At 37.5% G+C, this 11,319-nt stretch overlaps 1 long non-coding RNA gene across 1 annotated transcript; it reads left to right on the forward strand.

Moving 5' to 3' along the window:
• Positions 1–6,725: 6,725 nt before the first annotated feature.
• Positions 6,726–8,788, forward strand: LOC107866569. Its single transcript, XR_007049363.1, has 3 exons — positions 6,726–6,889; positions 7,037–7,090; positions 8,451–8,788. It is a non-coding gene; the product is annotated as an uncharacterized LOC107866569 (long non-coding RNA).
• Positions 8,789–11,319: the final 2,531 nt, after the last annotated feature.

Here is an 11,319-nt window from a genome sequence, read left to right on the forward strand (position 1 = left end):
TTTCTCTTATTGATAGATTATTGTTTTAAGGTACCATAATGCTATGTCCACCGAAGTAGCAATCTTAAAGGCTAATTAAAATAAGTAATGGAAATCTATAAAATGGGTGCCAGCTTAGGGGCATAAGCCTAGCATGGCCCGATCCTGATACTTTATACGTGGGTGGAAGCTCAGGGGCGTAAGCCTAGCTTGGGCCGATCCCAATGTTTATTTATAGGTGGAAGCTCAGGGGCATAAGCGTAGCATGAGCCGATCCTAATTTTTTATTTACCACTAATCAGCTGGTCATTCATATCATATGGATTACAAAGATAATGAAGTAAGAAGGTAAAAGAAGGAAATAAATGTAATGTACCCTGTTCCACAAGTAAATGTAAAGGTGGTCTCTAGCACTATTTTTACACTTGCTCTAGATTTTTATTGAACCTTTGTATCTTGTATTGTTACTTTTCCGCCTTGCATACTCAGTACAAATTTTTGTACTGACTCCGCTTATGGGGGACCTATACTTCATGCTACAGGCACAGATGCTTCGGCAAACACGCCTCCTCTATAGGATCCCAGGATATCCATCTGCTATTGGTGAGCTCCAGTTTGCTTCGGGGCTTTCCGAGTCGGTTCTATATATTTTTGGTATTGTATAAAATTTAATAGTATGGTGGGGGTTTGTCCCGACCTTAGCTAAGTTCTATGTATCGTTTAGAGGCTTTGTAGACCAATGTAAAGTTAAGCATGGTAGTGTGTTATCTTGTAGATGTTATGGCCCCAACGGCCAAGTCTATTACGTATATGGTTTTAGGGATTGTCATTTATATTTTTTTTATTAAGGCATTATATCCGTAGATGGAGAAACCTTTGCCTATTATTGTTGCATGTATGTGAATTCCAAGGTTATGGGTTGGTTCTCTCGGGCCTTCACGGCTACGAGTGTCTGTCCGCCCCAATAAGATTTGAGGCATGAAAAAAGTGGTATCAGAGCGGGTCGTCCTAGGGAGTCTACAAAGCCGTGTCTACGTAGATTCTTATTTATGGGTGTATTGTGCACCACATCTATAAACAGGAGGCTATGGGACATTTAGGGGTTGTCTCTTTTTCTTCTTATCTTAGATCGTGCAATAAAGCCGATATTGTAGGTGAAGTCATATTTAACCATTGAATCTCTTTGTTTCTCTTATTATAGTAAGGATGCCAGTTACAAGAAGGAGTAAGAATAGAAGTAAGCGAGTAAATATGGCTGCCGGAGAAGGGACTAGCAAGTCACCAGCTATACAAGCTAATCAAAGTGAGGTTAAAGCTGAGTATGTATCAGAAACTTCTTCCACTCCATAAGAGCTATGAAGGAGTAGAACCACATCCTTAGAGCCACCTATTAATGCTACTGATCAAGATCTTAGAAATGCGGTGCAACTTTTGGATCGTACAGTTGCTGGACAAGCTCAAGGGCAAGCCATTCCTACTACAGGTTCTAGTGGTGTAGATAGGGCAGCTAGCCTTTGGACATAAGACTTTCTTAAATTGGATCCTCCCACCTTCACCGGATCAGATATTAATGAAGAACCACAAGACTTCATTAATCAAATCCAAAGGGCTCTAGATTTTATGCATATATCAGGTAAGGAGAGTTGAGTTAGCAACATATAGATTCAAAGGGGAGGTTATATTTTGGTACGAAGATTGGAAATGATCTAGAGGTATTGATGCACCTTTAGCTACTTGGAAAGAGTTCAAAGAGGCATTTCTTGATCATTACCTTCCATTTGAGATTCGAAAGGCCCGTGCAGATCAGTTCTTGAATCTTTGCTAGGGGCATATGAGCGTGAGAGAGTACAGTGTCTGATTTAACTCCTTGTCTAGGAATGCTCCTAATGTTGTAGCTACTATGGATGATAGAGTTCATCGATATGTGGATAGGTTGGATCCATATTTGGTTAGAGATTGTACTATTGCTTCTTTGAACAAACACATGGACATAGCAAGTATACAAGCTTTTACACAAAAATGTAGTATCAGAGGCTAAAGAGAAGAACATAAGAATTGGAAAGAGGATATTCCCAGAGGGCCAGATCTACGGGGAAGTTTATGGCATCCTAAGGAGATTTTATGCCTCGGTTTTCTAATAGAACACCTAGGCCATTATCTTTTTATTCTGCAGCTAGTGCTCCACCACAGTTTCAAGGGTCCAAAGGTAATCAATTTAGGCAAAGAAGTGAGAGTCAGAGTTTACGAATAGTGGGGTATCAAGGGCAAGGAAGTATAAGCCAATTAAAACCTCCTCAACAGCCATGCAAACAATGTGGAAAGATTCATTTAGGTGCATATCGGTTCAGGACAAATACTTGCTTTGGGTGTGGTATGTTGGGGCATATAATGAGAGCATGCTCACAAAGGGGCATAGGTGGTATGGCATGACCTACTGGATCAACCGTTGCATCATCATCATCGGTACCTTATTCAGGTAGGGGTGCACAACCTATAGGTCGTGTTAGGGGTGATAAAGGAGAAACTAGTTCTAGTGGAGTTCAGAATCGTATGTATGCTCTAGCGGATTGACAAAATTTAGAGGCTTCTCCAGATGTGGTACATTGTCTATCTTTTTGCTTGATGTATATGCATTAATTGATCCCGGTTCTACATTATCATATGTCACTCCATTGGTTGCTGGAAAGTTCAAAAGAACACCAGAATTGCTAGCTAAGCCATTGGGAGTGTCTACGTCGGTTGGAGAATCTATTATAGCTAGAAGAGTTTATCGAAATTGTATTATAACTATTTACGGTCGCAATACGATGGCTGTTCTTGTTGAGTTAGAAATGGTAGATTTTGATGTTATAATAGGTATAGACTGGTTGCCGTCTTGTTATGCCGCAGTAGATTACCGAACTAAAAGGTGTATTTCCATTTTCCAAAGGAGGTTGTCCTTGAATGGAGAGTTAATATTGGTGCGCCAAGAGGTAAATTTATTTCGTATTTTAAGGAAAAAGGAATAATTTCCAAAGATTACATATATCATCTAGTTAGAGTGAGGGATACAGATGCGGAGCTGCCAACTCTTCAAACTATTCCAGTGGTAAATGAATTTCCTAATGTATTTTCTGAACACCTTCCAGGTTTACCTCCTGAACGAGAAGTGAAGTTTGGTATTGATGTGATTCCAGGCACCCAATGAATCTTAGTTCCTCCTATAGAATGGCCCCGGCAGAAGTACGAGAATTGAAAGTGCAATTGAAAGACTTGCTAGAGAAAGGATTAATAAGGCCTAGTATGTCCCCCTGGGGCGCACCAGTGTTATTTGTTCGTAAGAAAGATGGTTCATTGAGAATATATATTGACTACCGACAACTGAATAAGGTGACTATTAAAAATAAATATCCCCTCCCAATAATTGATGATTTATTTGATCAATTACAAGGCGCCAAGTGCTTCTCAAAGATTGATTTGAGGTCAGGTTACCACCAAGTGAGGATCAAAGAGAAGGATATACCCAAGATAGCTTTCCAAACACAGTACGGTCATTATGAGTTTCTAGTCATGTCATTTGCACTAAAAAATACACCCGTAGCTTTTATGGATTTGATGAATAGGGTGTTTAAGCCATTCTTAGATGTGTTCGTGATAGTTTTTATTGATGATATTCTAGTTTATTCCAGATTAGAAGAGGACCATGCCAATCACTTACGATAGGTGTTGCAGATTCTTCGTGATCGTAAGCTATATGAAAAGTTCTCTAAATGTGAGTTTTGGTTAAAATCGGTGGCATTCTTGGGTCATATTGTATCTAGTGAAGGAATAAAGGTTGATACTCAAAATATAGAAGCCGTGAAGAGTTGGCCAAGGCCCACAACACCTACGGAGATTTGTAGTTTTGTTAGGTTGGCAGGTTATTATAGAAGGTTTGTTGAAGGTTTTTCTTCAATTTCTGCACCTTTAACCAAGCTAACACACAAAGCATGCAAGTTTCAATGGAATGATGCCTGTGAAAGGAGTTTCCAAGATCTGAAGAATAAGTTGACTTCTACACCCATATTGGTACTTCCAGAAGGCACAGAAGGGTATGAGGTGTATTGTGATGCTTCAAGAATTGGCTTAGGATGTGTATTGATGCATCATGGTAACGTATAGCATATGCCTCCAGACAATTGCGGCCACATGATAAAAACTATCCTACGCATGATCTCGAGCTAGCAACAGTTATATTTGCTTTAAAGATATTGCGCTACTACTTGTATGGGATTCATGTTGACATATATACTGACCATAAAAGTTTGCAATATATCTTTAGCTAGAAGGATCTAAATTTGAGGCAGTGGAGGTGGCTTGAACTATTAAAAGACTATGATATTGATATCTTGTATCATCCAGGGAAAGCAAATATGGTAACTGATGCGCTAAGTCGTAAGGCTATGATGGCATTTTTAGAAAGGAAAGGGATGATTAAAAATCTCCACCAACTAGCTAATTTGGGGGTTCGCCTTCTTGAAACTCCAGATGATTGGCTTATTGTGCATAATGTAGCGGAATCTTCATTAGTAGCTAAAGTGAAAGAGAAGCAATATGTAGATCCAATTTTACTATAATTTAAGGAGAATGTACAATGTGGTACGACTAAGGCATTTGAGAGAGAAGGAGTAATTCAGTGCCAAAATAGATTATGTATGCCAAGTGTAGACGGGCTAAGAAAGAGGATTATGATAGAGGCATATCGTTTGAGGTATTCCATCTATCCAGGGTCAACTAAGATGTATCAAGATTTGAAAGAAATATATTGGTGGGGTGATATGAAGAAGAACATTGCAGAATTTGTAGCCGAATGTCCAAATTGTCAAAGAGTTAAATTAGAGCACCAAAAGCCTGGGGTTATATGCAATGCATAGATCTTTCAATCTGGAAGTCGGACATGATCAACATAGATTTTGTCACTAGTTTGCCTCGTACATCTCAAAAGTTTGATTCCATATAGGTGATAGTTGATAGGCTTACCGAATCCGCACACTTCCTACCAGTTAAGACCACTTACACAGTTAAAGAGTATGCAAAATTGTACATTAAAGAGATAGTTTGACTACACGGAGTGCCAATCTCTATTATATCAGATCGGGGATCCCAATTTACTGCAAATTTTTGGAAGTCTTTTAAGAGGAATTTGGGAACACAAGTAAATCTGAGTACAACTTTTCACCCTCAAACAGATGGACAAGCAGAACGTACCATACAAACACTTGAAGACATGCTACGAGCTTGTGTATTAGACTTTAAGGGTAGCTAGGATGATCTTTTTCCTCTTATCGAGTTTGCCTACAACAATAGCTATCATTCAAGTATCAAAATGGTACCATATGAATCTTTGTATGGAAGAAAGTGTAGATCACCAATTGGATGGTTTGAAGTGGGTGAAACTGCCTTGTTTGGGACAGATCTTCTTTATCAAGCTATGGAAAAGGTTAAAGTAATTCAACAGCGGCTGGAAATAGCCCAAAGTCGACACAAGTCATATGCAGATATTGGAAGAAGAAGGCTAGAGTTTTCTATCGTTGATTGGGTATTCTTAAATGTATCACCAATGAAAGGGGTGATGAGATTTGGTAAGAAAAGGAAACTAAGTCCATATTATATAGGCCCATATAATATTATTCGAAGGTTTATCCAGGTCGCATATGAGTTAGAGCTACCCCAAGAGCTCTCAGCAGTACATCCGGTATTTCATGTCTCAATGCTTCGAAAGTGCATTGGAGATCCATCACATATCACTTCTACAGAAGACATACAAGTTATGGAAGATCTCACCTATGAGGAAATACCTATTGTCATTCTAGATCAACAAGTTAAGAAGATAAGGAATAAATAAATAGCATTTGTAAAAGTACTTCGGAGAAACCCACAAGTAGAGGAGATCACATGGGAAGCTGAGGAAGCAATGAAATCCAAATACCCTCATCTATTCAAATACGAAGAGAAAGTCCAAGATGCTGAATTAGAGCAATAACAAGTAAATATATATATATATACATATATATATATATAGGTACTGTGTGATGATAGGAATATTAACCTTAGGCTTGAACTTGTTTCGGTTGGACAACTATGCTAACATTCGAGGACGAATGTTCTAAAGAGCGGAAGGATGTAAAACCCCATATTTTTGTGGTACTTGTTCTATTTATATGGAACTTGATATATCTTTGCGGTGTAGATAGAGTTCTAAATACTTCCCATGTGGTTTAATGTGACCAAGTATATACAAATTTTAAGTTAGATTAAAGAGTTAAGAACTAAAAATTGAGTATTTTGTTGAGGTGCTTTCTTGACTTACTTAAGATGGTAGTTGGATCAATTACTTGAGCTATTTGGACCAAGTTAATGGACCCAAGATTATGGACCAGATTTGATCCTATGTTAAGGTACTCATTTGGGCCTAACTTAAGTAAAAGAGAAAGAAATAAAAAAAAGCCCAACACTCAAAGCTACAAAGGCTCATTTTAGTTTAGCCCAACTATGAATTAAATAAGTATGTACATAACCTACTAAGACTTCCTTTGACCAACTTATTGGGCAAAATACACTACCACCTACTTGAATTAATTTTGGCCCAAGTTAAAGGAAAGAAAAGAAGGAGAATTGGAAACAAAGGCCCAATAGTTTTGGATCCACAAAAGCCCAATATATTGGGAAAGTATATACATCATTTACTTGACAAAACATAGACCAAAAATAGTCAATAATTCGTCAAAGAGAAGCTTCTATATATGGATTCGAAATCATCAATTTTTTTCTCATTTCAACCTAGACAAAAATTTCAGCTTTCTAGGTTTTTCTCTCTTGTTCTCTCTTGGCTATGAAGTAACCCTATAGTTCCACAAGGTTTATTCGGATTGACCTTCCTTCCAAGATAAAGGTATGTGAATAATTCATGAGCTTGTACTAAGGAAACTATGTGTTCTTCAAGATTAATTTCCGGACAGCCCTCTCTTTAAGTTTTGATAGTCAATTGTTCTTAGTTATTAAGGGATTTCTCTTTTCTCTTTTGGTGTATGTGTGAAAGGATTAAGATATTGAAGAAATAGACATTAAGGAATAAACTACCAAGTAAATCAAGGTATGGTTGCTGTCCACTTTTGTTCTTTTTCCATATACATGTGTTGATGGAGGATTACACATATTTTGTTGCTATTAAAGGATGATTGGAGTGTTGTTGCAGACTGTTTTGTGTGTTCGGGTTGGGGCCTGCCCGGTTGCTATTAAGAAAAGGTGTTATTAGTTTGTATTGAACTATAGAAGATGGATGTTGTGATACACCACTGAATTAATGATTGTGTACGTCTATTGCTCATTTCTCTTTGTGTCTTGGTTGGGAGGTGTAATGAAGCCAAAGTTGTGTCGGGGGATATTATATGAATATGTATGGTATGTGGATGTAATTGGAGTATAAGAGGGTTAAATTGACACCCTTTATTGATAAATTAAGGGCTTACTTTCCAGCCACTAGTTTGGTGAAGTTAAATAGCCAAAATGTGACGTTTGGTTGCCAATATTAGTTTGCCATATATTTCATTATAGATAAGTAATCTAAAAGGGAGGAGATTCGAGTTGGTTTGGTATTGGAGTTTTACAACCAGGTATGTAAGGCATACTCTATTTTGCACTCTTGGCATGAAAACGGACACTTGTTCCATCAAGCAAGCTTCCAAGATTATCCTATAACACGTGATACATAATAGCACCGTATGATATCCCATGTTACTAATGAAAATGATCCAACTCTCTAATGAGTTAAAACACCTCAATATATGCTTGCTACCAATCTACATGTCTATTTTCACTAGTAAATTTTAGAATTTCTCCGGTTACTCAAATAAGACCCATGTGTTATTTTTAGCTTCTAAACACTTCATTAGCATGCCAACAACTCCTTACTTCATTTTTATTGCATTGATTGCCTATTTACATGTCTCTTATTAATAGATTATTGTTTCAAGGTACCATAATGTTATGACCACCGAAGTAACAATCTCAAAGGCTAATTAAACCAACTAATGGAAATCTGTAAAACGGGTGGCAGCTTAGGGGCATAAGCCTAGCATGGGACGATCCCGATACTTTATATGTGGGTGGAAGCTCAGGGGCGTAAGCCTAGCATGGGCCGATCCCAATGTTTATTTACAGGTGGCAGCTAAGGGGCATAAGCCTAGCATGGGCCGATCCTAATTTGTTATTTACCACTGATCAGCTGGTCATTCGTATCGGATTACAAAGATAATGATGTAAGAAGTTAAAATAAGGAAAGAAATGTAATGTACCCTGTTCCACAAGTAAATGTAATGGTGGTCTCTAGCACTATTTTTACACTTGCTCCAGATTTTTATTGAACCTTTGTATCTTGTATTGTTACTTTTTCGCCTTGCATACTCAGTACATATTTTTGTACTGACTCCCCTTATGGGGGACCTATATTTCAGGCTACAGGCACAGGTGCTTCGGCAAACACGCCTCCTCAGTAGGATCCCAGGATATCCATCTGCTATTGGTGAGCTCCAGTTTGCTTTGGGGCTTTCCGAGTCGGTTCTATATATTTTTGGTATTGTATAAAATTTAATAGTATGGCGGAGTTTTTTCCCGACCTTAGCTAATTTCTATGTATCATCTAGAGACTTTATAGACCAATGTAAAGTTAAGCATGGTAGTGTGTTATCTTGTAGATGTTATGGACCCAACGGCCAATTCTATTATGTATATGGTTTTAGGGATTGTCATTTATATTTTTTTTATTAAGGCATTATATCCATAGATGGAAAAACCTTTTCCTATTATAGTTGCATGCATGTGAATTCCAAGGTTATGGGTTGGTTCTCTCGGGCCTTCACGGCTACGAGTGTCTGTCCGCCCCAATAGGATTTGAGGCGTGACAATTTTGTCTAGGTAAATTCTTGCCTATGGATGTGAAGGATCCCACATTCATGGTTAAGAGGTTACAAGCCTCTTTTCCATAACTCAATCATTAACTTGTCACTCATCCCAAGACAAAGATCGTCTGAAATAGAAGAACATCTTTTCTGTCGATCGAGTCAAACTACAAGCAATATAATTCCATAAAGTATCTGGGATAAGTAGGTTGGGCTCTACGTACAAAACTAGACTGCATTCCAACCTCCCCACCAAATTCCTTTATTCCCCAGCTTCTCAGTTTATCAAAAGCTCTAAAACCGCGATAGTTGGTGAATTTTCTTGAAAATCATGCTTAAAATCAAGCTTTATGAACTACAAGTGGCCTGAATTCTCATGAAACCTTAGATATGTAGGAAACCTGATACCGAGGGTCGGCTATAACTCCATGGAACTCGTGCGGAAAACCAACCTCTCTTAGATACGAATTTGTGGTCGGACAAAAGTTAGGAATGTCAACCTCACTTTGTTGCTGACACCTAATTTTTGCCCGCTACAACTACGTTTAATCTCGAGTTTCTTCGATTTTTAATAAAATAACAATATTTATTTTATTGAATAAAGAAACTTTTCAAAAGTATTTATCGGGTAATTTTGTTATTTTAAGTAGCGATTATAAATTATCGTATTCAGTTGTACGAAGTTGTAATGTTGTTACTTAAATATCTATTTTTATAAAAATATCGAATTTTGATCAAGGTTGTCTTGAAATAAATTATAATACTAAAATCTTGATTTAAGTACAATTTATTCTTGAAAATAACTTATTCGAATAAATATATGTTTGATTTTATCGAATCAAGAAGCTCAGAGTTAAATGAGATATTAATCCATTTTGAATTCTCATTTAATTTGGCCATAATTGAAATTAAATTGGCCACAATTGTGATGCAATTGGCCAATTGATCTTCAATTTGGCCAAAACTTAAATGAATGGCCAAATCCCCAATTTGGACCCAATTAGCAAATCAGTAGTAGCCCAATTACCCTTCAATCATCACACCAGCCCACTTCCATTAATAACCTGGCCCAATTACATTTTCCTCTTCAAACATAAACCATCAGAAAACAACAACAACGTCAAAGACCTTCATCAATAAAGGACAACTCTTCTCAACCATCGCAACAGAACCAATGTTAGCCTGGCAATCTGATCATACCCGCGAACCTAAGTAACCCATCTCTCTCTTCAACTCGACCCATCGATTAAGCCATTTTCTTTGATGAGAGTTCTAGAAACTGGACACCTCACGCACCACAATGGCTCAAATCCGTGAATCTCGGTAACAATGGTATGATTTCATACATGTATGTCACAATTTCATTGGCTCTTGGCAGAAATTCGTTTTCCCTAAATCTTATTGGTCCACCAATTTCAAAATTGGTATAATCGGTATAATTTGTTGGGGGTAATCCAATTTTGAAAGATTTTGAATTCCTTTTTTTTAAGTTCCTAACTTACCCCTAATTCATCTTCTTTATAAAGACCCATTTGGGTCACTGTTAGGGGATTTTTCTTGGAGGGGGAAAATTGGAGGGTTTTCAAAATTCTAAGGTTGGAGAATTAGGGTTCAAAGTTTTTAGGGTTCAAGAAGGAGGTTTTGAAATTCTGGGGTTGGAAAATTTGAGTGCATAAAATTTTTCTAAGAAAATCTATGTTCGAAAAGAGAGGAAAAACGGGACTCACGAAAGAGGAACTTTTATTTAACAAAGATTTTAGGAAGAAGAGGTCAGCTAGTTGAAATTTACGTAACGGCATCAAGCTTTCTGGTGATGGTGGAGTCCGACGTCAGTTCGTATTCCTGTTTTGCTACTCTCGAATAGGTAATGCCCTTTTTCCGTTCAAGCTTCGATCTCTTCTGCTTCATCTCGATCTTCTGTAGTCATGAATAAATTTTCAGTATGATTGTATGCTGGGTTGTTTGCTGGTAGATGGCTTCGATAGCCGTAGTTAATTGTTGGTAGATTTCTGATTTTATACTCTCGTTTTGTGTACTGCTATGGCTTGAATAGCTGGTTGACTAGTTAAAGTTTATTGCTTGGACTGTGTTTAAGAGTCTTAACCTAATATTGTTTTGGTCGTAATTGTTATTTGATAGTGTTTTGTCCATTATTACTATTGGATGGAGTCTTAATTATCGAGCTAGCAGTGCTTCTAGCAGAGCTACCTCTCAAGTTTCTTTGGCTTCTCATATGCCAAAAGGATAATGAGCAGGATCCTAAAGCTTATCAGAAAGACCTAGGTTCTTTTAAAGACCATTTCATTCGAATCTGTCAGAATAGTGAGGAGGAATGGAATAATAGTCATCCTTTTTATAGTTTTGTAGCGTTGTTATTAGTCTCATTTTTCTCGTTTCTATTTGGACGTGACTATCTCTAAATCTT

The sequence above is a fragment of the Capsicum annuum genome, unplaced genomic scaffold (genome assembly GCF_002878395.1).
Source record: "Capsicum annuum cultivar UCD-10X-F1 unplaced genomic scaffold, UCD10Xv1.1 ctg2532, whole genome shotgun sequence".
Classification (NCBI taxonomy): domain Eukaryota; kingdom Viridiplantae; phylum Streptophyta; class Magnoliopsida; order Solanales; family Solanaceae; genus Capsicum; species Capsicum annuum.